Here is a 27,966-nt window from a genome sequence, read left to right on the forward strand (position 1 = left end):
AGTGCAAGGAACTCCTTCTGCTTCATCTTCATAACGCCCGCGGGGACGTTGTGGCTGCGGAAATGCTCCCTGAACTGGAGCCAAGTGAGAGCCTCGCGGTCGTGAACTGGGTGGGACTCCCACCAGTCCAAAGCTGCCCCTCGCAGCTGTCCTGCTGCGTACAGAACTCTCTCCCGATCATCGCACTGGGCGATGTCCAGCTGACGCTCCACTGCACGGAGCCAGTCGTCAGCCTGAAGAGGGTCGGACGTGTGAGAAAACGTCGGCGGGTGACCCCTCAGGAACTCTGCACGCCTGTCGCGTGGCTGCGGCGGTGGTGGAGGCGGAGGCTGAGTGTGAGCCTGCTGAAGAGCCTGAACAGTGTTGTTCAGGGTGGCCATCATCTGCATCTGGAGATGGAAGTACTGCTCCGGAGTCAAAGGTGGCGGCATCGGGATCCCGGTCCCCTGGGTGTTCTGACCCTGGTTGTTCTGCCCCTGCTGGTCAGAACCACGCCTGGTGTTCACCATCTAATTTTGGACAAAAGATTTCACGAGTAAGGATATTGCAGGAATAAATTCAGATGGATATGATAACTCTTTGCGGAAAAAGACTCAGACATGATAAAGTAGACATGATAGAGTGGACTGTTTTACCCCCAACGATCTAACTCATTTTATTAATGAGTTAACTTTAGCATCAGAGTGATTTTCTTTAAACAAATTTAAACCACTAAGCTATGCAATCAGGCAAAAATCCAAATCAAACATGTAGCATAATAGCAAGCAGACAATTTTCACGACTTAGCCGAGTTTAGCAATAGACTCGACTAACACAACGCGTCGCAGAACGTGCTATCGTTTTATTATAAAAGGGTCTCCTAGCTAACTCATGGTGGTCAGATGACTGATTCAGGCCAAAATCTACGAAAACTATTCTTCAGAGAGAGAAATCAGGGCAAGAAGGGTAAAAGTCATAGAAGTCAAGGGGTATAATAGTAAAATAGTTTCAGCAGACAAAGATTGGTGAGAAGAAGTCCTAAAACACGACCAGTTCTATCTAGGCTTCGTCCTACAGTCGATACGGCTCTGATACCACTCTGTAACACCCGGTTTATAAAAGAACATAAATCGAGCAATCATATACGTGCCAGGATCAAGTCACACGTATATACAACAGAATGAACAGTATATCAAAGCACATATCACGTAAAAAGATATAATAAAGCAAATACGAATGTTATTTATTACATTAATAACAAAAATGTCTGATACAGCGGAAGCGAAGTACAAAATACGATAAAAGCTCTCCGAAGCTGAAGCAGGGCGCCACAGGGACGTCGACTGGGAGACGAACACCTAGAAGTCCTCGTAGTCCTAGTAGCGCTGGACGAACTCCCTCGTGTCGGCAGGAACTGAGCAGCAGTAGCGTAGCCAAGAGGAAAAAGTAGAGAAGAGGCAAGAGTGAGTACACAACTTGTACTCAATAAGTATAACACAAACTATGAGGCTCTAGGCTGGCTGACTCAATTGCATTAGCTTTTAAGTATTGGCAAGATTTTATTTAAGCTATTTACTGCGAGTTGATGATTTACCATTAACCCAGTTACATAGTTATTAATCAAGTTTAATCATGTAACTACTGAGAAACCAAACCAAAACCAAGCCACCAAGGTAACCCTGAGAAGCACCTCCCTCGTCGGAAGGAGATAACTTCACTAATCAAAAGGAGGATCTGGGCCGCTCATAACCGTGAGCACGGCTAGTATACCAGTTTTACACTCTGCAGAGGTTGCACATCTTTACCCACAAGTCGTGAGCTACGCCAGAGGTTCATCACACTTCCTTAGGTGAGATGACTAGCGACTCACTACGAGGCCGTTACAAAGAATCTCGTTGGTAAGGCGTAACCGCGAGAGATAGGTCAGCGACGATGGGGCCCACCTCATGGGGGTACAAGCACAGGTACGCAAACCAAGCACAGACCAGCCGGAGGAGCAGGGACCATTGAAGCTTACTACTCTTGCCCCGTAGGTAAGTTACTCCAAACCAAAAAGACCTAATTAGTAAGCCAAGTCTATCCCATTCTAGCCTTGTGGTAGCGCTGTTGTCCCAGGTTGTCGCTCTATGAACCGGTCCTTATGGAGAGTGGCCAACCAAGCACTAAGCACCGTGCTGGCCCCCTAAACCATGTTTCTACAAAAACATCTTTTAACGAGACGTGAGCCACTCATCCACACAGAGGGCCACTCTCAGAATTAAGTTCAAGTAAACCATTAATCAAATTAATTAAAAGGGACCAGAGTGTGTTATAGCGCAGCAACCTAGCACAACTAACCAAAATGCAACCCAAAGGTATATATAAAGGATATAAAGTGGCTAGGAAATCCTTATAGGCATACAGTATTAAAATGCAGTATGAAATTGTATTTAAAGTGATAGGTTGTTCATGTTACACTTGCCTTCCTCGTACTGCTCTGGCTGCTGCTCAAACTGCTCAGAAGACGGCTGCTCCTGGTACTGGTACTGGGGCTCCTCAGATGGATCAACGTCTACTCACGAACACATGGCCAAAACAAAGCATGATAATAAGCAGACAAGCAAACACTAACAAAAACTAAGAAACAGTACATCAATACATAGAAACAGCACACTAAACTAGTCTAAAGCTATTCTACGCGTTACAACGATCGTGTGGACATAAAGAACGCTTAAAACGGAGTTAGAACGCATAATCTAGGCTAAAAACAAGGTTCAGGGGTTTATTTGTAATAAAAACAGGGTTCCAGGGGCTTTTCTGCTAAAACCGAGGACTAAAATGTAAATAAACACTAACTCCAAGGTCTAACTCGCAAAAACTACCAGGCTGGACGGCGGGTTTGATATTTAGAAAGATCATGGGCTTAAGTGAATAAAAACAGGACCTCTGCGTAAATACTTTTGAATAGATCAGGACCGCGGGTTGATTTGCAATAAAGGGAGGGGCTCTTTAGAATAAAGTCAGGGCCGAACCGGTACCTTCTATTTTGGGCCTTCGGATCGCGATCGGGCGATCCAGATCGAAGGGGTATGATGATCTAATCCGGAGCGTTGGTTCAAGATCGGGCGGCCAGGATCTGTTTGTGCGCGATATTGGCGGCGCTGGTCACCGGAGTTCATCTCCCGCGGCGGCGCAGCGCAGAAGCTCGCCGGAGTACGCCGTTTCCGGCCCTCCGGGGGTCAAATCGGCCGGAGTTTAGGTCGGAACGGATCAGCACAACACGCGTAATCCACCTGCGGACTAAACTGGGCTTGGGGGTGCTCTGGGCGGCGAGAGCGGTGGTGGCGGCGGGTCTGCATGGCGGGGTTCACCGGAGCTGCGCGCTCTCGCCACTCCGGGTGCGGCTCTGGGCGAGGCTTGCCCAGGGAGGTAGCGCGCAACACTACAGAGCCACTGGGGGCACTACTGCGTGGCTACCCACGGCGGGCGGCCTCCGCCATGGCTAGCGGCGGTTCACCGGCGCGGCGGCGTTCCCCCTACTGGAGCAAGCTACAAGCTACGATTCCTAGTCCAAAACAAAGAACAAGGGAAGGCGAAGCTCACCGAGGCCTGGAACGAGTGAAGCTACAGCGCGGGATTGACGGCGTCGAGCTCCTGCGGCGGCGCACGGCGCTGGGCACGGGGGCGGGTCGCTGCGGGACTCCTCCGGGCGTCTGGACTCCGCGGGTCGGCTCGTGGGGCACCTGCGAGGTTGGAAGGTGGGTCAGGCCGGGCCAAGATCCTACGGCGGCGAGCAATTGCTCGGGAGTGGACTCACCGGCGGGGATGGCTTCGGGTCGAAAATCCCAGCGCGGCGTGGCGAAAACCTTGGAGCTGTGGTCCCAAGGAGGGTCGCGGGGCCTTGGCGAAGCTGCGGCGCGGCTAATGGCGGTCTGGGGTGCGGCGGGGCGGCGCGTGGCCACGGCGGCGCCGTGCTCTGCTCTCACGGAGCGAGGGGAGAGGCGGCTAGTGTTTGGAGTGGCGGCGCGGCTGGATGGGAAAGGCGTAGGGGCTCGGGGTGGTTTAAAGGGGAAGGACCGGGGATCTCGGTGTGCAGGCCTGCGGGGAAATCCCGGAGATCTCGCCGGACTTCCGTTGCGCGGCGAGGGAAGCGGGATGAAGATGACGGCCCTGGCGCGTGGGGCCGGGCTGGCAGCGGGAAGGGAGCGACGCGGGTGCTGGCGGAGCGGGCGAGTAGCGCCGACAGGCGGGCCCGGGGGCGTTTGCTGGCTTCGGCGCGGGTGAGCGGGGGGGGGGGGGAGCGGGCGCACGCTGGCAGGCGGGCCCGGCGACGCGGGATTGCGAGCGGGCCATGCGTGCTCGCTGGGCTGCGGCGCGAAGCTGGCGGGTGAGCGGGAGCGCGGGGCGGACCGGGCCGAGTGGCGCGAGGCAGGCCGGGCCGAGTGGCGCGAGGCAGGCCGGGGAGCGGGCTGGGCCGTCTCGGGTTGGGCCGCGGGGAAAGGAGAGGGAGGAGTGGGCCGGTGCTGGATTGACTTGGGCCGGGTTTTGGGTTTTGGCTGGTTTTCCTCTTCTAATTCTAACCAAAAACAACTAATTGAATTCAAACTAATTTGAATTCAAAACCTAACCACACAACAAAAGAAAAGATGCTCCAGCATGATGCGACAACAAAATTAACCTATGATAAATTTTAATTACTTAAGGAACAAAAATTAGATTAAATGCCAACTAAACCCAATAAACCTTAGAAATTTAAATAAAGCCAATTAAATTTATTACTAAATGCTGAAATTTAAATTAGGGTGTTACACTACGACACCCCGGCAACGTTCCAGGCCCTGATGAACGACGTGTTGCATCCCTTCTTGCGCAGGTTCGTCCTCGTGTTCTTCGACGGCATTCTAATCTACAGTTTGTCATGGTTCGAACACTAGCAGCACCTGCGCACCGTCCTCGATGCTCTCCAGGTGCACCACCTCCATCTGAAGCGCTCCAAGTGTTCGTTTGGCGCCTCCTCGGTGATGTACTTGGGCCATGTCATCTCCGCCGATGGTGTGGCCATGGACGCCGACAAGGTCGCAGCAGTGACTGAGTGGCATGTACCTCGATTGGCACGCAGCTTGCGGGGCTTCCTGGGTCTCGTGGGCTACTACAGGAAGTTCATCCGCGACTTCGGCTCGATCGCAGCTCTGCTGATGCGTCTCCTGTGAAAGGACGCATTCGCTTGGTCCACAGAGGCGGACCAAGCGTTCCAGGCGCTGAAGTAGGCACTCTCCCCCGAGCCTGTGCTGCAGATGCCCGACTTCGACAAGCAGTTCGTGGTGGATTGCGACGCGTCGGGTGCGGGGTTCGGCGCGGTTCTTCACCAGGACGTGGGACCCCTCGCCTTCTTCAGTCAACCCTTCGCCGCACGCCACCTCAAGCTGGCGGCCTACGACCGGGAGCTGATCGGGTTGGTGCAAGCTGTGCGCCATTGGCGGCCCTATCTGTGGGGGCATCACTTCCTCGTCCGCACCAAGCACTACAGCCTGAAGTTCTTGCTGGACCAGCGGCTCTCGACGGTCCCTCAGCATCAGTGGCTCAGCAAGCTCTTCGGGTTCGACTTCGCGGTGGAGTACCGCCCAGGCCGCCTCAACACGGTGGCCGATTGTAACACCCTAATTTAAATTTCAGTATTTAATAATAAATTTAATTGGCTTTATTTAATTTTCTAATGTTTATATGCTTAGTCTTGCATTTAAATTAATTTTTCTTTCATAAGTAATAAAAATTTTCTAGGCTCAACATGTATGTGCATACATGCTGGGGCATAAGTTTTATTTGGTTGAGTGCATAGGGTTTGAATTCAAATTTGATTTGAATTCATTTAGATTTGAGTGAGTTTGAAAAAGAAAAAGGAAATAGAAAAGGAAAGAAATAGGAAAGAAGAAAAACCCCAGCCCAACACCGCCCGAACTTCCCCCATGCCCTGGCCCTACACCGCCAGCAGACCCGCGCTCCCGCAGCCCGTTCGCCCGCAGCCCAGCTCGCCCTCCCCGCTCAGGCCGCGCGCGCCGTTGTCGTCGCTCGCTGCAGCCCGGCCCCACCGGGCAGCTTCGTCCTTTCCATCCGCCTACGATCCTCGCCGAGCTCTCTGCTCCAGCTCAGCTCCGCTCCGCCCGCTCTCTCGCCTGCCCGTGGACCTCCTTGACACCCCGTGACCCACCGGTCAGCCTCGCCCGGCCCTCTAGAAGCTTCGCCCAGAGCCCGGCATCGCGCAACGGCCGTTGCCATGATCCGCTTCCTCCGCCGTATCACGCCCGCAATCCCCGCCGTGATGGCGTCACGCACGCCCGCCCAAGATCCTCGCCTGGCCTTTAATTGGCCCCGTGCACACCCCTGCACCTTTACCACGCCGACTGACCTTCACCTCAACACCTCAGTGCCGCTCTGCCACACCTTTGCCATGCCGCCGAGCTGCTCCGCCGTAGACCGGCCTTTCCGCTGCACCTCTGCCCCGGTAAACCCACACAGGAGCTCCGCCGTGCCGCCAGGGAACTCCCCGAGCCCGCTTGCCCTGAGTCCGCCCGTGCAACGGCCGGAATTTCACTTGAGATCCGTCGCCGGTGAGTTGCTCCGCCGCTGCGATTCCTCACCGCTGTTGATGCTCCGGCCGCCCTGACCCCTTGTACACCTTCGCAGCATCACCACGAGCCGATCCGTGGAGCCCAGGAATCCGGAACACCCCCGCAGCGATCTCCTACGCGAGCTCCGCCGCGAACCGCCACCCGGATCTCGCCGCTGGCCATCCTGCGCTGCGACTCCACCCACATCAGGCCCTTGGTGAGCATCCCCACGACCTGCCCTTTCTTGTGCGCTAGTTTTTGAGGCTCGTAGGTGGTTCCAGAGGCGGGAACACCACTACCGGTGCACGCCGCCGCACACAGCACCACCGTGCCATGGCGATAGCCCTGTCCGCTGTGCTGCAGCCCGACCTGAGTACCTAGGAAGCTAGGCTGTGCGACGCTGGTGCTGACCCCCGCGAAACCCAGCCCGAACTGGGGCTGGAACTGCGTTCGCGCAGTTCGCCGGCGACCCAGCGCCGCCCCTCACCGTGGCGAGCCACGTGCGATCCCAGACCACCCGTCCTGAGTGCCCAGAGGTGTTTGCCATGTCTTGCTGGTCCTTCCTGACCCAAGCCCGAGTTGAATCGAGCACCGGACGGCCGAGTTTGGCCTACTCCGGCGAGTCCCCTCCACGGGAACGCGTCGCCAGCTACCTTCCGCCGCCGCTCGCGCGCCCAACCTCTTCTGTCCGTCTGATCCAGCATAAGCGACCCAGATTAGAAGATACCCCTTCGGCCTAGCTGTTTTGCTAAAGAGCCCCTGGACTATTCGGGAATTAACCCGCAGTCCACTGCAGTTCAAAAATAATTCCAGATCAGCCCTGTTTTTAGCGTTTAGGCCCCTGAGCTTTCCAGTTTTCGAACCCGCCATCTAGTCCCTGTCTTTTTGTACGTTAGACCCTAGATCTAACCTTTAATTACATTTTAGTCCCTGGTTTTGTGCAGAACCCCCTGTAGTTCCAGTTTTCTCGCAGTTTAGTCCCTGGACCTTGTTTTGGCCCTAGATTTCGCGTTCTAGCTCCGTTTTAGGTGTTCTTTATGTCCACGCGATCATTGCAATGTGTAGAATAGTTCTAGCTCTGTTGGTTTGCTGTTTTTATGTAATGTTGTACTATTTCTTAGTTTTTACCTTGTTTGCATGTATGTGTATGTGATGGACTTTGTTTTGGCGTTGCGATCGTGAGTAGACGTTGAGCAGTCGGAGGAGTACCAGGAGCCATCCTCCGCGGGACACTTTGAGCAGCAGGAGCACTTCGAGGAAGGCAAGTATAACATGGACATTCCTATCACCTTTAAATACAATTTCATACTGCATTTTAATACTATATGCCTATAAGGACTTTCCTAGCCACTTTATATCCTTTATATATATATATATCCCTTGGGTTGCATTTTTGTTAGTTGTGCTAGGTGCTGCGCACTCACACATGGTCCTTTTTAATGAAATTGTTAGTGGTCTTATGCAACTTAATTCTGAGCATTACCCTCTGTGCTCTGTACTTGAGTGGTTTACGTCTCCTTAAAACATTTTTTTCTAGAAACTTAGTTTAGGGGGCTCGCACTGTGTTTTGTGCTAGCTACTCTCCCTAAGGACCGTACGTCATTAGAGCGACAACCTGGGACAACCGTGCAACCACAAGGCTGGAATGGAACGGTCTTGGCTTACTAATTAGGTCTTTTTGGTTTGGAGTAACTTACCTGCGGGGCAAGGGTGGTAAGCTTCTATGGCCCTCGTGCTGAGTGGCCTCGTCTGTGACTTTGTGCTTGACGCCCACTAGACCTGCTCCATCGTCGCCGATCCAACCCTCGCGGTTACACCTTACCAACGAGATTCTTTGTAACGGCCTCGTGGTGAGTTTGCTAGTCATCTCACCTACGGAAGTGTGATGAACAACTAGCGTAGCTCACGACTTGTGGGCAAAGATGTGCAACCTCTGCAGAGTGTAAAACTAGTATACTAGCCGTGCTCACGATCATGAGCAGCCCGGATCCTCCTTTTGATTAGTGGGGTTACCTTGGTGGTTTCGGTGTGGTTCTCAGAAGTTCTTAATTAATTTGATTAATGTCTATGCAACTGGGTTATGGTAATTTCATCAACTTGTAGTAATTAGCTTTAATAAAATTTTGCCAAGAATAAAGCTAATGCAGTTGAGTCAGCCAACCTTAGAGCCTCATAGTTTGTGTTATACTTGTTGAGTACAAGTTGTGTACTCACTCTTACCTACCCTACTCTTTTCCTCTTGTTCTCTTTGGGGACACCCCACTGCTGCTCAGTTCCCGGCGACGCGGAGGAGTTCACCCGGAGCTATCAGGAGTACGAGGACTTCTATGCGGTCGTCTCCCAGTCGACTTCCCTGTGGTGCCCAGCTTCAGAGAGAGTTTTGTACTTGTTCTACGCTTTCGCATGTATGTATCAGACATTTTGTCATTAATGTAATAAATAACTTTCGTACTCATTTTATTATATCTTTTTATATGATATGTGCTGTGATATACTGTTCATTCTGTTGTATATACGTGTGACTTGATCCTGGCACGTATACGACTGCTCGGTTTATGCCCTTTTGTAAACCGGGTGTTACACCGATGCTCTGTCTCGGCGGGACATGGAGGTGGACCCTACGCCCCACACGGCCCTCACCATCTCAGGGCTGACGTTCGCCTTCATCGAGGCGGTCCGCTCTGCCACGGCCACTGCGGCCGATGCTGCTACACTGCACCGCCAGCTCCAGGACGGCGAGCTGGTCGAGCCGTGGCGCTTCGACGACGGCTTGCTTCTGCATGGCTCCCGCATCTTTGTACCAGTGCACGATGACCTTCAGCACCAGGCACTCCTCCTGGCACACTCAGCCGGTCATGAAGGAGTGCAGAAGACGCTCCACCGCTTGCTGGAGGATTTCTTCATCCCGGGCGACCGCAACCTCATCCAAGATTTCGTGTGTACATGCATGACATGCCAGAGGAACAAGATGCAGGCAATGCAGCCTGTCGGCCTGCTGCAGCCCCTCCCCATGTCGTTCCAGGTGTGGGCGGATATCTCGATGGACTTCATCGAGGGGCTTCCCAAGGTCGGCGGCAAGTCGGTCATCCTGACGGTGGTCGATCGCTTCTCCAAGTACGCCCACTTCATCACGCTCGGCCACCCCTACATCATCGTCTCGATCGCCAGGGCGTTCTTCGACGGCATTGTACGCCTCCACGGCTTTCCGACGTCGATCGTCAGAGACTGAGATCCTGTCTTCACCGGCCATGTGTGGCGCGACCTCTTCAAGATGGCGGGCGTCACCCTGCGCATGAGCACAGCGTTCCATCCTCAGACAGACGGGTAGTCTGAGGTGGTCAACAAGGTGATTGCTATGTATCTGCACTGTGTCACAGGGGATCAGCCCCGTGCGTGGGTCGATTGGTTGGCATGGGCGGAGTAATGCTACAACACCTCCTACCACTCCGTTCTACGCGCCACTTCGTTCGAGGTGGTCTACAGGCGCTCGCCGCTGCCACTGCTGGCGTACAGGGCGGGGTTGGCCAGGATCGACACCGTCGACGGCCTCCTCCGTGATCGTGACGAGGCGCTGGCTGAGATCCGCGAGCAACTCCTCCAGGCGCAGCAGATCTCCAAGAAGTACTATGATGTCTCCCATCGTGAGCTGAAGTTCGCGGTGGGGGATTGGGTGTGGCTGCGTCTTCTCCATCGCACCACCCAGTCCTTGGTGCCGCGAGCCAAGGGCAAGCTTGGGCATCGCTTCGCCGGGCCCTTCCAGGTGTTGGAGCACATCGGGTCGGTGGCCTACCAACTCAAGCTTCCGGAGGGCACTCTCCTGCACGACGTCTTCCATGTCGGCCTCCTCAAGCCGCACAAGGGAGACCCACCGACGTCATCGCCACCCCTTCCTCCAGTGCAGGATGGTCGGCTACTTCCAGCGCCCGACCGCATTCTGCGCGCCTAGCTTTGCCGGATTGTTTGGCATATCCTCGTCCAGTGGCACGATCTTTCTTCAGAGGAGGCGACTTGGGAGCTGCTCCAGGAGTTTCAGGACCTCTACCCCACCTTCCAGCTCGAGGACGAGCTGTTCGTCGAGGGGGGAGAGATGTTATGACCGGCATCACTTATGCCCGGCGCCAACATGGCTAGAGGGCCAGGCACATGATGGGGGCCCAGGGCCCATAATTTCAGTCTTTTATTATTAGTGGGAAAAACTCTAGAGAGGTTATATATATCTGTAAACACTGGTTATTGGAATTAAGCTGCAACAATCAATTTGTTGCCGGCTTCATTGGAAGCCCTAGCCGCCACCTCTTCCTGTCTTGCGCCATCTCCTTCCTCCTCATTGCACCTTTCTCGTGTGGGAACCCTAGCTCCTACCAAGGTAATTCCACTGGTTCCTCAAAAACATCACTGAATTCTACAAGAAGCAAGGACAAAATGTCCATGGCACGGTAATACCGTAGAATTTGACACGGTAATCGTTCCTCGAGAACGACATTGATTTGATGTTGAAATCCCACACAATTGGTCCTAGTGCGCGTAGCCACTGACATCCTAGGACGAGTTCATATCCCTGTAAGGGAATCACATATATGTCAACGTCAAAGGTCTCATCGCCGAGTCTAATTGGTGTTGACGGGCAGATTATGGATGTGGGGACGTGATCCACCATTTGCCACACCCACTGTCATGCCTGGACAGTGAGAAGGGGTCAAGCCCAATTGAGCAGCCATCGCTGTGGCTATGAAGCACTGTGTGGAGCTGGTGTCTATCAGTGTTGCCATGGTGATGTTAGCGACCATCGTGGCTAGCTGTATGGTTCTACCAAACATGATGCCAGTCATGGCAGGGAGGGAGATTTGTGGGTCATCCTTATTTGCTGCTTCTAATGAATCGTCGTCGATCTCCAAGAAGTAAATGCCCTTGAAGGAACAGTCCTTGTGGTGGCCCGGCGTGAACTTTTATGGACAGTTGAAGCAGCATCCCTCGAGCCGTCACTCCGCCATCTCCTCGGGCATGAGCCATGAGGGAGCACCTTGTAGAATGCGATGATGAGCATCAAGGCACCATGGCACATGAGCTCGCATCATCAATCTGGAGGCACCACTCAAATGCCCATGCCAGCGCAATCGCGTCCTCGAAGGTCTCTGGTTTTTGCATCTCGACATCGATGCACTTTGGGTTCCTGAGAACCGCAGTGAAGATGCCAATTTGTTGCCACTCTGTGATTCCCTCGCAGCAAACCAACAACTTTAGGAATTAATCTTTGATATGCATCGACCGAGTGCATCCATCACAGGTGTGTGAGTTCACCAAGGGTATTGCTGCGAATGGGTGGGCCAAATCTCTTGTTCACGCCCTCCACAAACTTGTCCCAAGTCAGGGCAGCACTGGCGTTCTTCTCTTATCGATAGTACCACTGTTGAGCCATCCCCATCATATAGAACGACGCCATCCAGACTTCCTGATCTTTCGGCGTTCCTTGGGTATGAAAGAACTGCTCGGCCTTGTGGAGCCAGCCGAGCATGTCTTCCGTGCCATCGTACTTCAAGAAGCGGAGCTTGTGGACAGCAGCTGGCCGTTCGAAAGTGGACGTCTAATCGATGAGAAGTGTCCCTGTTTCTCTAGTACCAACGTGTAGATGTTGTTGAGCGAGCTTGATAAGCGAGCTATTTCCATACGGAAGGATGAGACCTCGTTGTCAATTTTGTTGCGAATTTTTCCCATCTTGGCGATCATCTTGTCGATGGCTTCCTGGAACACGGTTTGCATGAGAAAAGTATTGTCACCCATTGTGGCAGTGGAGTGGTGGGTTTAGCAGCATGTTGAGGAAGAGGGGTGGTGGTTGTGTGGAACACCAGGATGGGGTTGATCGTCCCGGCGATGGCGAGGTCGCAGGCAAGGGTGCAAGAAGGACCTAGCTAATACCAAAGATGATATGGCTAGATTATGCAAATGATACAGGTTGAGGTAGACAGATATCTTGCCCTCTCACTGGAGGCTTTGAGATTGAATCTACTTCTTCTTCACTGACTTCTATTATTGGACTAGGTCTCCTATATAATGACCCCCTCCCCCCGGAACAGTAGGAAACAATTCAAGTATATCCATAAATATCTTAACAGACCAAAAGGTCTAATTCCTGGTGGATGCCTAGCCAATGAAGTGATTGGATAAGCTAGAGATGAAGCCTGAAGCTCTACCGCTTCTGCTTGATTTCTCTTTTCTTGATGACATGTCCAGTGACCCTGGGTCCTCGGTAGGCCCACTTCCGCAGGAGGCTCAGCCAACCCAGGGCAAGTCTTAGGCTAAGATCACTCATCCCTCTCGCGGGGCCCCGGCCACGTCCAGGTCCACACATCTCAGCCGGCCAGACGGAGGGTTGAGCTCTCCCAACTGAAGAAGGCCACGTCCGCCAATCAACCTCTTGGTTCCACGTAGTAGCACCCTGATCAAAAGCCACTAACGAACGGTTGTGGGGGAGGATACAGACGATAGTGATGGTGCGTTGGGAGTCAAAGGCAGCATAAGAGCCAACCATTCCTCTCGCGCATGGAATAGTGTCTACTGACATCTTACAGTGGACACTATTCTACCTGCCCATCCTCGGGGATGGGCGACAGGAGAGGCCGTCAGTTCCTACCCTCCTACGCGGCATCATCATGACCACTCCACCTTGTGTCACACCGTGGAAGGGCAAGGTGCTCCGCGCGTGACGTGCCCTGCTCAGTAGCGCGAAATCCACACCGACTGGCAGGAGAGGGCCAGTCGGAGGTCGCTCTTCCACTCCGACTGAAGGAGGACTGATGGAGATAGAAACTGGTCAAGGACAGACAGGGATGGAAGCTTGTCCGGGAAGGACCAATCAGGGGGCCCCATTCACCTGACTGGAAAAGGCGATGACCCCGACTGCAGTAACAGGAAGGCCCGACTAGAAGAGTTGACCAGATGTTGACACCGGATTTTGGCACGTGTCAAGGAGGAGTGTTGCAAAGGAGAAAAGGTTCTGCATCGTACGATCGGTGGATTTGGAGAAGAGATCGTGTGCCACGATCAAAGATCTTGCTGACCGAAGAAGTGGAAGTTGACCAAATATTTTGGCTTCGGTTTGGCAGGAGTTATCTTATTTTTAGAATAGTTTTTGTTCCTTAAGATAGAATCGTGCTTTGCCGTAATTGGCTAGGATTGTGTTAGCATGGGGTATAAATATGAGCCCCCCGGTTATTGTAAAGATGGATACACATCCAATAAACACAAATTTACTCTACTTGCAATTTACTTTCTCGTCGGCGGCTTCGCCATCTTTTTCTTTTCCGCGAGATCTTTCAAGCTAATCAAGGACGCCTCACATTCGAGCGACTTGGTTTGCTGGTAAGTCTTCATTTACCGAGTAAATCTGAGCTTTAGCTTCCGGGCGCATCGCTGTGGCTTCGTTCAGATCTATTCAAAATTTATCGAATTTATCTAAACTTTGATCTCGGGCGCATCGCTGTTTTCTCGTTTAGATTCATTCACAAACTACCCTGCTTAGTGATCTGTTTAATCGGCTGTAAGCTCTTTGTTTATCACGATAAACCTTGTAAAGCCGATTAGATTGATAATAAGCTTAGCTTTGTCCAGATCCATACATTCGTGGGTTTGTACACTGTTATCTGGCACGTGTCGGTTTTAGATCTAGCCGTCTAGTTGCTTATCGGCATCGGTAGCTCATTGCCGATCCTTCATAGATCGCTTTTACTACACGTTTATCATACCCGATCTATCGTCGTCTTCTGTAACGGCAGGGCCTTGCCGATACCCCGCGTAAGAGTGATTCGGAAATCTAGCCGATACACTCTTGAATTTGACAGTTTGCTGTTTCCTTATCAATTTACAGGTCAAATTGACAGGCACGCCTTGGTTCAAATCAAGTGCAGTCCGGGCTTGGCGTATGGGGCTCCTGGGCTTGGTGTGTGATCATCTCACGTCAACACATCTTTTGGCATGCCCAGTGGGACAAGAAACATCAAGATGTCAATTGAAGGAAAAGTAGAGGTTTCTGAGCATAACCAGATCCCGATCGACAAGGATAAGCTGAAGGAAGAACAAAAGGCAGAACTCCATGCTATCGTGGAAGCTTTTGAGCGGCAGTGCCACTTATCTTATAGTACCAACAGGAGTGGAGAGGTAATCTGTAACACCCTAATTTAAATTTCAGCTTTTAATAATAAATTTAATTGGCTTTATTTAATTTTCCAAGGTTTATATGTTTAGTCTTGCATTTAATCTAATTTTCGTTCCACAAGTATTTAAAAATTTGTCTAAGTTTAAAATTTTTGTTGTTGCATTCATGCTGGTGCATTGTTTCATTTGTTTGAGTGCTAGGGTTGTATTCAAATTCAAGTTTGAATTCAAATAGTTTGAGTTTGGTTTGAAATAGAAAAGAGGAAAACCCCAGCTCAAACCGAAGCGGCCCAGCCCTTCTCCTTTCCCTTCCTTTCCCGCGGCCCAACAGCCTAGTCCACCTCCCCCTCTCCCTCTCTTCGCGGGCCTACTCCCGCACACGGCCCATCCCTCCGCACGCGCGCGCCCCGGCCTGCCCCGCATGCCGCTCGGCCAGCGCTCGCACGGCCCGGCTCCCTCTTCCCTGGCCTGCTCCGGTTCACCTCCCGTCAGCAGCCCTCCTTAGCAGCCCGCGCGCGTCACCCCTCCCTCTCTCTGACCGAGCAACCCCGCTTGTCAGCCGCCTTCACTCCAGTCCCGAGTCAGCGCGCTCGCCTGACCGCCGCGCCCCGCTGATAGCCATGGCCCACTTGGCAGCTCCTTCTTCCTCGCCGTGACGCCCGTGCCTCTGCTCCGCTCCGCAGCGCCGCTCCCCGCTATCCCGTGGCCCCGCTCCACCCCAAGGCCGTGGCCCCGCTGGCCAGCCTCCCGAGCACCCCCTCCTTCTAGAAGCGCCACATCAGGGCCGGGATCACACCAAGATCCGCCTTCCCCGTGCTGCACCAGCCCACTGCGATCTCCGCGCTACGCCAGCCGAGCACGCACGACGAGATTAGCGGGCCCTCTTCTTTAAACTCCAAACTGTATCCCCCTGCGCGTCCCATCTACGCTGCATCCACAGCCCTAGCCACGAGAGCAACCACCAGCGCCGTCGATTTTCCGCCAGGAGCGCCGCCGCAGGTGAGCTCGTTCCGTGCGATTACTCGCTGCCGGCGCATCTCCGGCCCGCCTGACCTCTCTTCTGGCTTCACAGCGCGCTTTCACGTCGATTTGCTGGACCAGGACGATCGGAGCTGCATGCCTGTGACCGCGCCACGAGCTCCGTCCCTGCACCGCCCGAATCCCGCCGCCGGACCTCGACGCCAACACTCTGCGCCGGCCACCTTCTTCGATCCAAACCCCGGTGAGCACCCGCAACCCTCCCCGGTCCTTTTGGCATTAGATTTTGTGGTCCGTAGCCCCTGGCGCCCTTAGAACCCCGTTCGCCGGCGAAGTCCGCCGCCGCAAATCCGCCCCTTACCCGTGCCCGCTGCTCCGCGCCCCGGCAAGCCCTGCCGTAACCCCAGATGGATTACGCACAACGCGTACTCCACCCACGGCCAAACCGCAGGCCGAACCGAGCCCCGGAACGGCCGATTTTGGCCAACTCCGGTGAAGCGCCACCGCGGGGGCTCCGCTCCGGCGAGCCGCGCCCCCCTCCCCGCGTCCCTTTGCTCTCAAGCGTCTGATCCAGATCCTGTGTTTTTAGCCCCTGAGCTTTTCCCTATTAGAACCCACAGTCCAGGCCCTGTGTTTTTATGCACTAGCCCCTGGATCTATCCGTTAATTACATTTTAGTCCTTGGTTTTTGCAGAAAACCCCCAGAAACTCTGTTTTTCTTACAGTTAAGCCCCTGGACCTTGTTTTAAGCCTAGATTTTGCGTTTTAGCTCCGTTTTAGGCGTTCTTTATGTCCACGCGATCGTTGTAATGCGTAGAATAGTTCTAGCATAGTTTTGTTTGCTGTTTTCATGTATTATTGTACTATTTCTTAGTATATGCTATTGTTAGTATGTATGTTTATGTTGTGTATTATCTTTGGCCATGTGTTCGTGAGTAGACGTTGATCCATCTGAGGAGCCCCAGTACCAGTACCCAGAGTAGCCATCTTCTGAGCAGTTTGAGCAGCAGCAGGAGCAGTTTGAGGAAGGCAAGTATAACATGAACACCACCTATCACTTTTAAATACAATTTCATACTGCATTTTAATACGGTATGCCTATAAGGACTTTCGTAGCCACTTTATATCCTTTATATATATCCTTTGGGTTGCATTTTTGTTAGTTGTGCTAGGTGCTGCGCTATAACACACTTGCTCCTTTTTAATTAATTTGATTAATGGTATATGCAACTTAATTCTGGGAGTGACCCGTGTGAGTGGCTCACATCTTGTTAAAATTGGTTTTTCTAGAATCTTGGTTTAGGGGGCTCGCACTGTGTTTTGTGCCAGCTACTCTCCATAAGGACCGTACGTCATTAGAGCGACAACCTGGGACAACCGCCCAACCACCAGACTGGAATGGGACGGTCTTGGCGTAATAATTAGGTCTTTTTGGTTTGGAGTAACTTACCTGTGGAGCAAGGGTGGTAAGCTTCTATGGCCCTCGTACTGAGTGGCCTCGTCTGTCGTATTCTTGACGCCCACTAGACCTGCTCCATAGTCGCCGATCCAACCCTCGCGGTTACTCCTTACCAACGAGATTTTTTGTAAAGGCCTCGTAGTGTGCTTGCTAGCCATCTCACCTAAGGAAGTGTGATGAACAACTAGCGTAGCCCACGACTTGTGGGTAAAGATGTGCGACCTCTGCAGAGTGTAAAACTGGTATACTAGCCGTGCTCACGGTCATGGGTGGCCCAGATCCTCCTTTTGATTAGTGGGGTTATCTTCCTTTGGTTAGGAGGGTTTCCCCGGGTGGTTTGGTTTGGTTTGGTTCTCAGTAATTCATAATTAATTTGATTAATTACTATGTAACTGGGTTTTGGTAATTCATCAACTTGTAGTAAATAGCTTTAATAAAATTTTGCCAAGACTAAAAGCTAATGCAGTTGAGTCAGCCAACCTTATAGCCTCATAGTTTGTGTTATACTTGTTGAGTACAAGTTGTGTACTCACTCTTGCCTACTCTACTCTTTTTCCTCTTGGGGATACTCTACTGCTGCTCAGTTCCTGCCGAAGCAAGGGAGTTCACCCGGAGCTACCAGGAGTACGAGGACTTCTAGGCGTTCGTCTCCCAGTCGACGTCCCTGTGGTGCCCAGCTTCCGAGAGGCTTTGTTTATGTTTTACGCTTCCGCATACTCTGTATCAGACATTTTGTCATTAATGTAATAAATAACATTCGTACTCGCATTATTATATCTTTTTACGTGATATGTGCTGCGATATACTGTTCATTCTATTGTATATACGTGTGACTTGATCCTGGCACGTATATGATTGCTCGGTTTATGTCCTTTTATAAACCGGTTGTTACAGAGTGGTATCAGAGCCGACTCTTGCGGTTTCACGGGCACGTATGGGCGTAAGTGTGGAGGCATGAGCATGGGCGCGTGGGGGCGCAGATGCCACCAGCATGTGCACGGGCGCGTGGCGGGTCAGTGCGCGGGCATCTGGCATGCGCCGTTAGCACTGGACGCACGAACGTGGCACAGGGACCGTTGGCACTGGACGCACAGACGTGGCACATGGGCTGCTGGCACTGGACGTACGTGACGTGGCCAAGAGAGGACGTTCCTGGCTTGGGATTGACCGACGAGGACGTCGGTCTCTTAAGGGGGTGAGCATGTGACACCCCGGCCCAGGGCTTAATAGGATTAATAGGATACTCATACCAACAAGTTGCAACTTCTTTTCCGGAAGCCTGTCTCCAAAGAACTCCGAGGTTAAGCGTGCTTGGCCCGGAGAAATTTGGGGATGGGTGACCGACCGGGAAGTTCTTCCCGGGTGCGCACGAGTGAGGACAAAGTGTGCAAAAAAGACTGGTGTTGGTCTATGAGGACAGTCTATGTCCTAGAAAGTAGCCAGATGTAAGCGCGCCCGGCCTCGGGGAGGCAGGACGTTACATAATCAAAAAGTACAATTTTCCTACTCTTCCACCCTACAATGAGTCACAGAAGGAGGACAGGATGATACATCAGATGAATCAGGCGATCGGACAAGCTTTTGTAAATCATGCTCCGATCATGGCCAACTATGTTCACAATGCTGTGCTCAAGACGCTGCAAGACAGGGGAACACCTAGGTTCGTGGGACCGGTCTATCAACAGGCCAGTCAGATGGTCTTTTCTCCTACTGGATCGGCTGCTGGGACGTCACAGATTCATCCTCAAGCTCAGGCAGATGAGGGTGTTATAGATGCACAGCCGATTAGTACTGTAGCGTCGACTCAGTTTCCTCCTGTGTACACCAATTCCACGCCGGTGGCTACATATGCACAGGGGAGCTTTATGGCTGGATACCCAACTAGTTGGGATCCTACTACTGGACTTGGTATGCCTCCAGAATACATGATTTCATCTCCAACAGGGTAGCCAAGTACATTGGCTTCTCAGCCGATGAGTCAGGAAGTCAATACGTCAGCTCCACAGCCGACCCAGCCTCAAGATGCCGCACCGGCTTCACAGCCGGCGGTTACACCTATGTCAGTACCTTCGCCAGCAAGCCCAAGCAACGTGTCGGCCCCATGGCCGACGCCTCAACAATAGAATCTGGCAATGATACTGCAGCCCAAGTCTCCTACAGAAGTCCTGGCAAATAGGATTCCCCATGCCAACGGAGTCACCTGGGTTTTCCATGATCTTGCAACTGGTTTTGTGTGTCACGTGAACGTGCCTCCTGTGGCACAACAGCAACCTAGCCAGAGGATAGCGCAGAGTAGTCATGGTAATGAGATGGTGCTCTACCAATCGCCATCCAATCAATCCCCTTAGCAAGTCACACAGACCGCATCGGCTGCTCAGCTGATGGCCACACCAACTACTCAACCAGCATCAGCAGCTTTGCCGTTGACTCTACCAGCACTACCGGTAGCATCAGCTGATGGTCAGCAGACTGACTGGACGTCCAAGATTGCTGAGGTGATGAGAGATTAGTTTGGTTTAAAGCCAAAGCAGCAGAATCTGATATATAGAACTCCATATCCGGCTGCTTATGATCAATTGCCATTGCCCCACAAGTACAAACTTCCATATTTCACCAAATTTTCTGGATAGGGGGAAGTCTCCACAGTGGAACACATCAACAGATTCATCATACAGTGTGGAGAAGCAGCTCAACAAGACGCATTAAAAGTGCGTTTGTTTTCTATGTCTTTGTCTGGATCGGCCTTCGCTTGGTTCACGACGTTGCCAACCAACTCCATTATATACTGGGCCGATCTGGAGAAATAGTTCCACCAGTTCGTCTACTCTGGTATAGAAGAGATGAAACTGACCGATTTGACTAACTTAAGGCAAAGGAATGATGAATCGGTCGTTGTCTTCATTCAGAGGTTCAGGGATGTTAAGAACCGGTGCTTTAGTCTAGTTCTATCTGATCAGCAGCTTGCAGAGGTTGCCTTCCAAGGACTCCTGCCACACATCAAAGAGAAGTATGCTTCCCAGGAGTTCTACAGCATCAGTCAGATGGCTAACAGGATGACAGGGGAGGCTAGACTATATGAGCAGAAGAGAAGCAGCTTTCAAAAGAAAGTCAATTTCGTTGACTGCTCAGACACTTCTGATTCAGATGATGACCAGATGGTGGGATCGGCTGAATGGGTCTAGAACAACAAATAGCCGATTTCATGTCCTTTTGGTAACAGAGAACTCGAGAAGTATGGGTTTGATATAACCAAGGCTGACAAGATCTTCGACCTGTTTCTGTCAGAGGGGCAGATTAAGCTGAAGCCATATCATAAGATCCCGACAGATCAAGAGTTGAAGAATATCAAGTACTGCAAGTGGCACAATGCAACGTCTCATGACACCAATGAGTGCAAAGTATTTCGTCAGTAGATACAATCGGATATAGAACACGATAGGCTCAAGTTTGAGACACCCAAAAAGCCGATGAAGATTGATGGGCATCCGTTCCTAGCAAACATGGTAGATGTTAGGAAGAAAGGAAATGCACTACAAACAAAGATTCTCACGTCGCAGTCGGCCAAGGACTCTAGGGCTGTTGATCCCAAAGCACAGATAACGGCCGATGAAGCCAAGGGTAAGGAGCCGCAACAGAAAGAAGAATCAGCGGCGCCAAAGAAGAAGGTCACGTCTCAGATGTTGCTAAACAAGTTACAACGTGATCAAGAAAGGAGACAGTATAGAGAAGAGACTGCACGACGACATGAAGGGCACTGGAGATTTCCTTTCTTTGTGTACTGTTGGGAGGAAGGGTTGACTCTGCCGACAGTGAATAATTGTCCAGAGTGTAACGGTTTCTACCATGAAGACCGATCGCACAAGAAGCCACGTTTCGAACATAGGCCTCGAGGGTCGATCATCAGAGAGAGATGATCGCAGACACATCTCTGTGCATGATCGGCTGGGGGCAGGGTTTCAGTGCATGATCAGCTGGGGGGCAGGACCATGCTACATGATCCTATAGGAGGGAGGATTTCTGTCGATGAGCAAATTGAACAGGCTATTGTTGCTCTAGTTCCAGATGAGTACCCACATTGCAGGGATCCAGAGAGAGAGAGAGAGAGCATGTCATGAGAACATTGATCGGCCTCGATGGTGCCCCAGAGTTTTGACCAGATCGCAGAAAAGATGAGTTCAGAGGTTGCGTCAGACAGAGGCACTGGAAGAGGAGAGGAAAGACCCTCCTAGTAGGGTAGTCAGGTCAGAAGTTTGGCGTGTCAAGCCAAAGGCTGATGAAGGGCAGCAATCAGGATCGTCGGCCACATTTGTTAACATAGCTTCCATGCTTCTACCGATCCAAGCAGTCGGTTCCCCAAAACGTTCTTAATGGATGATTTCCTAAAAGATGAAGGGAAGTTAGGGCACGGGTTGACGTCGGCCGACGCTTTGAAAGAAGTAGACATTGGAGATGGAGATAGACCAAGGCCGATGTTTATTAGTGCTAAATTAGATCCTGAGTATAAGCAAGAGTTAGTGAAGCTGTTGAGAGAATACAAAGATTGTTTTGCTTGGGAATATTATGAAATGTCAGGTTTGGATCGGTCTATTGTTGAGCATCTGTTGCCTATCAAACCTGGGTATCGGCCACATCAGCAAGGTTCAAGACGGTGTAATCCCAAGATCCTGCCAGATATAAAGGCCGAGATCACGAAGTTAATAGAAGCAAAGTTCATTAGGAAGTGCAGATATGCGGAGTGGATATCGAATGTGGTTCCTGTATATAAGAAGAACGGGAAACTACGTGTATGCATTGATTTAAGGAATCTCAACAAAGCTACACCGATGAATGGTTACCCGATGCCATTTGCCGATATGTTGGTGGATGCTGCTACAGGACATAAAGTGATCAGTTTCATGGATGGGAATGCCGAATATAATCAGATATTCATGGCTGAGGAAGACATTCATAAAACTGCATTCAGATGTCCAGGGCATGTCAGTTTGTTCGAATGGATTGTCATGACTTTTGGATTGAAGAATGCTGGAGCAACATACCAGAGAGCCATGAACTATATTTTCCATGAGATCATCGGCAAGATTGTTGAGATTTACATTGATGATGCTGTGGTGAAATCCAAGGGGTATCAAGAACATTTGGCCGACCTACGCAAAGCTTTGGAATGTACCAGAAGACATGGATTGAAGATAAATCCTAATAAGTGTGCATTTGGTGTGTCGGCTGGTCAGTTCCTTGGGTTTATGGTTCATGAAAGAGGGATTGAGATTAGTCAGAAAACTATTGCAGCTATTAACAAAGTAGTGGCTCCAGAAATAAAAGTTGAACTTCAATCATTGATCGGCAAGATTAATTTTATTCGGAGATTTATTGCTAATCTATCTGGTAGAATACAACCATTTAGTCCTTTATTGAAGTTGAAGGCCGATCAGAAATTTGTATGGGGAGAAGCACAGCAAAAGGCGTTGGATAAAATCAAGCAGTATCTAACATCGCCTCCTGTGTTGGTTCCACCACAAAAGCACAAGCCGTTTAAGTTATATTTATCGGCTGACGAATGTGCTATCGGATCGGCCCTTATTCAAGAGTTCGAGGGAAAATAACGTGTGATATATTTCGTCAGTAGAAGACTCTTGGACGCTGAAACTAGGTATTCTCCTATTGAAAGATTATGTCTCTGCTTATACTTTTCTTGTACCAAGCTTAGACATTATCTGTTATCGGCTGAGTGTGTTGTGGTAAGCAAAGATGATGTTATTAAATATATGCTCTCGTTGCTGTTGGTATTTTGTAACGTCACGAATAAAATCCGCAAGCGCACGGATACCGCTGTAGCTTTCACCCAGAAGTATTCCAGGGTATCGTATCCACTAGGGAACGTGAGTACGCTATCTACAGGTTTAGGTTCATCCAAGGACACACATGCCGGTATGGAGAAGACAAAAGAGAGGACTTTCTATATCTAGAATCTATGCCTAGAAGAAGAGATCACGTCGCCGTTATACTTCGAGCTAAAGGTATCGACCGGCTTATACAAGCCGATAGCTCCAATATGTGCTCTATCTGATATCCGAACGTGGAGGATTACGAAAAGGCTCGAACAGGGCTGTCACCACCTGCCGACTACCTCTACAAACCATGGGACTATCAGACAACTGAGTGGTATAGTCCAGCCTAGACACCACATCTACGCCTTTCACTTCTAACCTTAGCCCTGGCCAAGACTACCCTTTTCTATCCGGGGTCTTAAGCTAAGATCAAATGCTACTCACTAGCATACACATCAACTAATATAAGGCAGATATAATAACTTGCGATCTAAACTCTAATTCCAAATAAACAAACAAAGAAAGTCTCGAACACTTACAACCGAATAAGCATCCGTCGAGGTACAAGCGGAGAAGAGTGCCGATAGACCTGGCACTTCCCCCGACTCCTCCTCACTCTCCTCCTCTTCTTCTACACCTCCTAGTCTACCTAAGCATCTAGGATGAAGGCCACAAGCTCCAAGGGAGAAAGGTGAGTTGAGAGGGTGTGATGTGTGTGTGTGTGTGTGTGTGTTCATTCCTCTACCCCTCCCCTTGTATTTATAGGAGGGAGCCACCCCGAGATCGCAGCTCTTCTATGCAGAACCGACATTGGGAGCCAGTGAGGGAGCACCACGTGGCAAAGTTGAGGCGGTGGGGCCCATGGCCTGGTCGGCCGGCCTCCTAGTGGGCCCACCGACCTCCCCTTTCGGTCCACGGTTTCATTCCTGGGCCCACTTGCCATTGGCACGAGTATTAGCTCTTGTACTATTGGTTTCTTGCTCTGGTGGGCCATCTATTCCATATTTTGACATGTGTCGCATCCTGATTTGCTGGAATGTTATGTCCTGGATTAAACCACACCATTATACTGCAAAATTAGCTGGAAATCACCTGCACACATTCTAGAACATCACCTGTGGAATCCGTTACTAAATAAATCTATCCTAGCATTTATTCCACATTTTAGTCCCTTTTTGTGCTGGAGTTGACGGTCGAAATTGGTTGTTAATGACCGTCAACAAGATCCCCCACACTTGGCCCTTTGCTCTTCCCGAGTAAAGGTCAGGACTGAGGTGAGTTGGGAGCTTCCTAATAGAATATCCTGCACAAAAGTCATGTCCTACCTTGCTCTTGCTTGTGAACTTGAATGTGTCTATCATGATATCTTGAGCTGTTGAAAAACAGAATGATCTTGGCTTTATGTGTCATCCTGTCATGTTGCCAGACTTGGAGATTTTGAAAAATATTTTTATAAAATTGTTCATGGTCTTACTCTCCTCCATGGGTCTCTCAGAGTTGCTCATAACTTCTTACCATCATTTATCTCTATTTCACCTCACCGGTTTTGATGGTATTTGTGGAGTTTCGATGGATGAGGTAGAATGTCGTCCGCTTGGCCCATATCTGTTGCAAGATCAAAGAATGGATCCACAGGTGTGTACTCATATTTACAACTGATCAGGTTAGTGCACAGATAAATACATGCTCCTTTTCATGTCTGATTTTATTGCTGGGTCATGCTTCTTTGGCATGCCATCTTCTCTCTCTCTCTATCTTTTGGGTCATGCTTCTTTGGCATGCCATCTTCTCTCTTTCTTTCTTTTTTTTTCGATTAACATTGTCAGACAATATTTAAGGAGCACACGATTCATCTGAACATAAAACCTTAAATCAAGTGCGTAAACAGAACAAAACCATGATGGGTCACAAAATTTGATCAAGCTCAATCATGTAGCCAAGAGACATAGCATGGAATTTTTATATGGCTCTGGTAGCATGGTGGATAAAGAGATAAGACCAAGAACTTACTTTTTGTTTTTATAAGTAAAATCCTAGACTGGTCAACATGGAAGAGACAAACAACTTCAAACCAGTCATATCACGTTAGTCAACAACTAAGTATCATGGGTCCTATAAAATATGGTTCACAAACTCAAGCGCAGCATGAAAAATATTTATGCAAGGCATCTATCAAGAGCTCTTATTTAGCACATTTCTTAAACAGGTTCAAGGATTTGAAAAGATACGCTCATGTTTAGAAACGCTAAAGGGAGGAAACAAGTGAGACAGTGCTGTAAGCATCTAGGCCCTCAAGGTATGTTTCGGTGATTAATGACAACCATTATTGTGACTAATGAGTTTGTGCAGCTTAATAGATCATTATCGCTCATTTGGTCATATGTCAAAAGAGGCCCCTCAATTTCGGTTATTCTAAAAGGCGATCTCGGTTTTCAACTTATATATATGTCAAGGCTAAGGATCTTTCTAGTCCTAAGTGTCACAAGGTTGAGAAGGACACTTAGGTTAGTATAGGTTTTATAGTTTTGTAGTGATCGCACTATTAAGAGGGGTTAAGGCTTAGTAACTTGAGCATGGACATGGTCGTTTGAAAATGGATGCACACTATGGTCACTCAGGTTTTTAGAAGTTCAAATAAGTGGTTCTCAAACTATATCTCAAGAATATTTGAATTTCACTCAAGACTCAAATCAGAAAAGACAAAATCAGAAAAAGTCTATACACCGGTTTAACCGACGCTCTCAATTTTCTATACGTCGGTTAAACGAAGTCAGCAGAGTCTGGACAAATTCAATACACCGGTTAAACCGACGTGTTTGAATTTAACGTCGGTGCATTGGTCCAGAGTTGGTTTTTCCAGGGAAATTCAAGTTCTATTCACCGGATTAACCGACGCTGTTTGAATCAAGACGTCGGTGCAATGGACCAGTGAGATGGTTTTTTCAGAGGAATTTAAAAGTTGTACTCACCGGTTAAACCGACGATAGGTTTGAGTTAACGTCGGTGCAGTTGTCCAGAGACTTGGTTTTTCAGTGGTTCACTGGACAACTACACTCACCGGTTAAACCGATGCCACGTCGGTTAATCTGCCCCAGTTGTAACGGCTAGTTTTCAGAAGAGGCAGTTTACATTCACCGGTTAAACCGACGATGACAATGGGGGGGTACGTCGGATTAACCGGCGCTACGCAGTTTTCTGGCAGCTTTTCTCCAACGGCTCTATTTGTGTGAGCTGCCTTTATATACCCCTCCAATGGGTCATTTCGCCCACTCTTGACACCAGGCAACATCCAAACACTCATACCATAGTCAAGAGCCACTTTGAGCTTCATCATTCACATACTTGTGCTTTCAATCAATCAAGAAGCAAGATTAAGGACTTGAGTAGAGAAAAGCTAGTGTGCATCCATTCTTGGTGATCGGTTCTTGCTCAAGTGAAGGCCTTAGCTTGTTACTCTTGGTGATTGGCATCACCTAGGCGATCTTGGTGATCGGGGTGTTTCTCGCGGAGCTTGCCAAGGATTGTGGGAGCCCGGAGAAGAAGATTGTACGTGGCTTGAGCTCCACCACGCCGGGATGGTGAACGGAGACTCTTAGTGAGCGCCCAAGTCTCGGTGACATGGGAGGTGACAAGACTCTTAGTGAGTGTCACAACGTGGACTAGGGGTGTGTGCCAACACATCGACACCACGGAAAAAAATCCGGTCGTCTCTTGTCCACTCTCTTTATTCAAGCATTTTCTTTCATGCAATTTACTCATGAGCTTGACTTAGAGATCATAACTTAGCTCTACCTTGCTAGTCTTGTAACACCCGGTTTATAAAAGAACATAAACCGAGCAATCATATACGTGCCAGGATCAAGTCACACGTATATACAATAGAATGAATAGTATATCATAGCACATATCACGTAAAAAGATATAATAAAGCGAATACGAATGTTATTTATTTCAATACTGACAAAATGTCTGATACAGCGGAAGCGAAGTACAAAATACGAAAAAGCTCTCCGAAGCTGAAGCAGGGCGCCACAGGGACGTCGACTGGGAGACGAACACCTAGAAGTCCTCGTAGTCCTGGTAGCGCTGGACGAACTCCCTCGAGTCGGCAGGAACTGAGCAGCAGTAGCATAGCCAAGAGGAAAAAATAGAGAAGAGGCAAGAGTGAGTACACAACTTGTACTCAACAAGTATAACACAAACTATGAGGCTCTAGGCTGGCTGACTCAACTGCATTAGCTTTTAAGTGTTGGCAAAATTTTATTAAAGCTATTTACTACGAATTGATGAATTACCATTAACCCAGTTGCATAGTAATTAATCAGAATTAATTAAGAAACTACTGAGAACCAAACTGAAACCAAGCCACCAAGGTAAACCCCGAGAAGCACCTCCCTCGTCGGAAGGAGATAACTTCACTAATCAAAAGGAGGATCTGGGCCGCTCATAACCGTGAGCACGGCTAGTATACCAGTTTTACACTCTGCAGAGGTTGCACATCTTTACCCACAAGTCGTGAGCTACGCCAGTTGTTCATCACACTTCCTTAGGTGAGATGGCCAGCGACTCACTACGAGGCCTTTAAAAAGAATCTCGTTGGTAAGGCGTAACCGCGAGAGTTAGGTCGGCGACGATGGGGCCCACCTCCAGGGGTACAAGCACGTAGCACAGACCAAGCCGGAGGAGCAGGGACCATTGAAGCTTACTACTCTTGCCCCGCAGGTAAGTTACTCCAAACCAAAAAGATCTAATTATTACGCCAAGTCTATCCCATTCTAGCCTTGTGGTAGCGCTGTTGTCCCAGGTTGTCGCTCTATGAACCGGTCCTTATGGAGAGTGGCCAACCAAGCACTAAGCACCGTGCTGGCCCCCTAAACCATGTTTCTAAAAAAAACATCTTTTAACGAGAAGTGAGCCACTCAAGCCACACAGAGTGCCACTCTCAGAATTAAGTTCAAGTAAACCATTAATCAATTTAATTAAAAAGGACCAA

This window comes from Panicum virgatum, chromosome 4N (assembly GCF_016808335.1).
Source record: "Panicum virgatum strain AP13 chromosome 4N, P.virgatum_v5, whole genome shotgun sequence".
NCBI lineage: Eukaryota > Viridiplantae > Streptophyta > Magnoliopsida > Poales > Poaceae > Panicum > Panicum virgatum.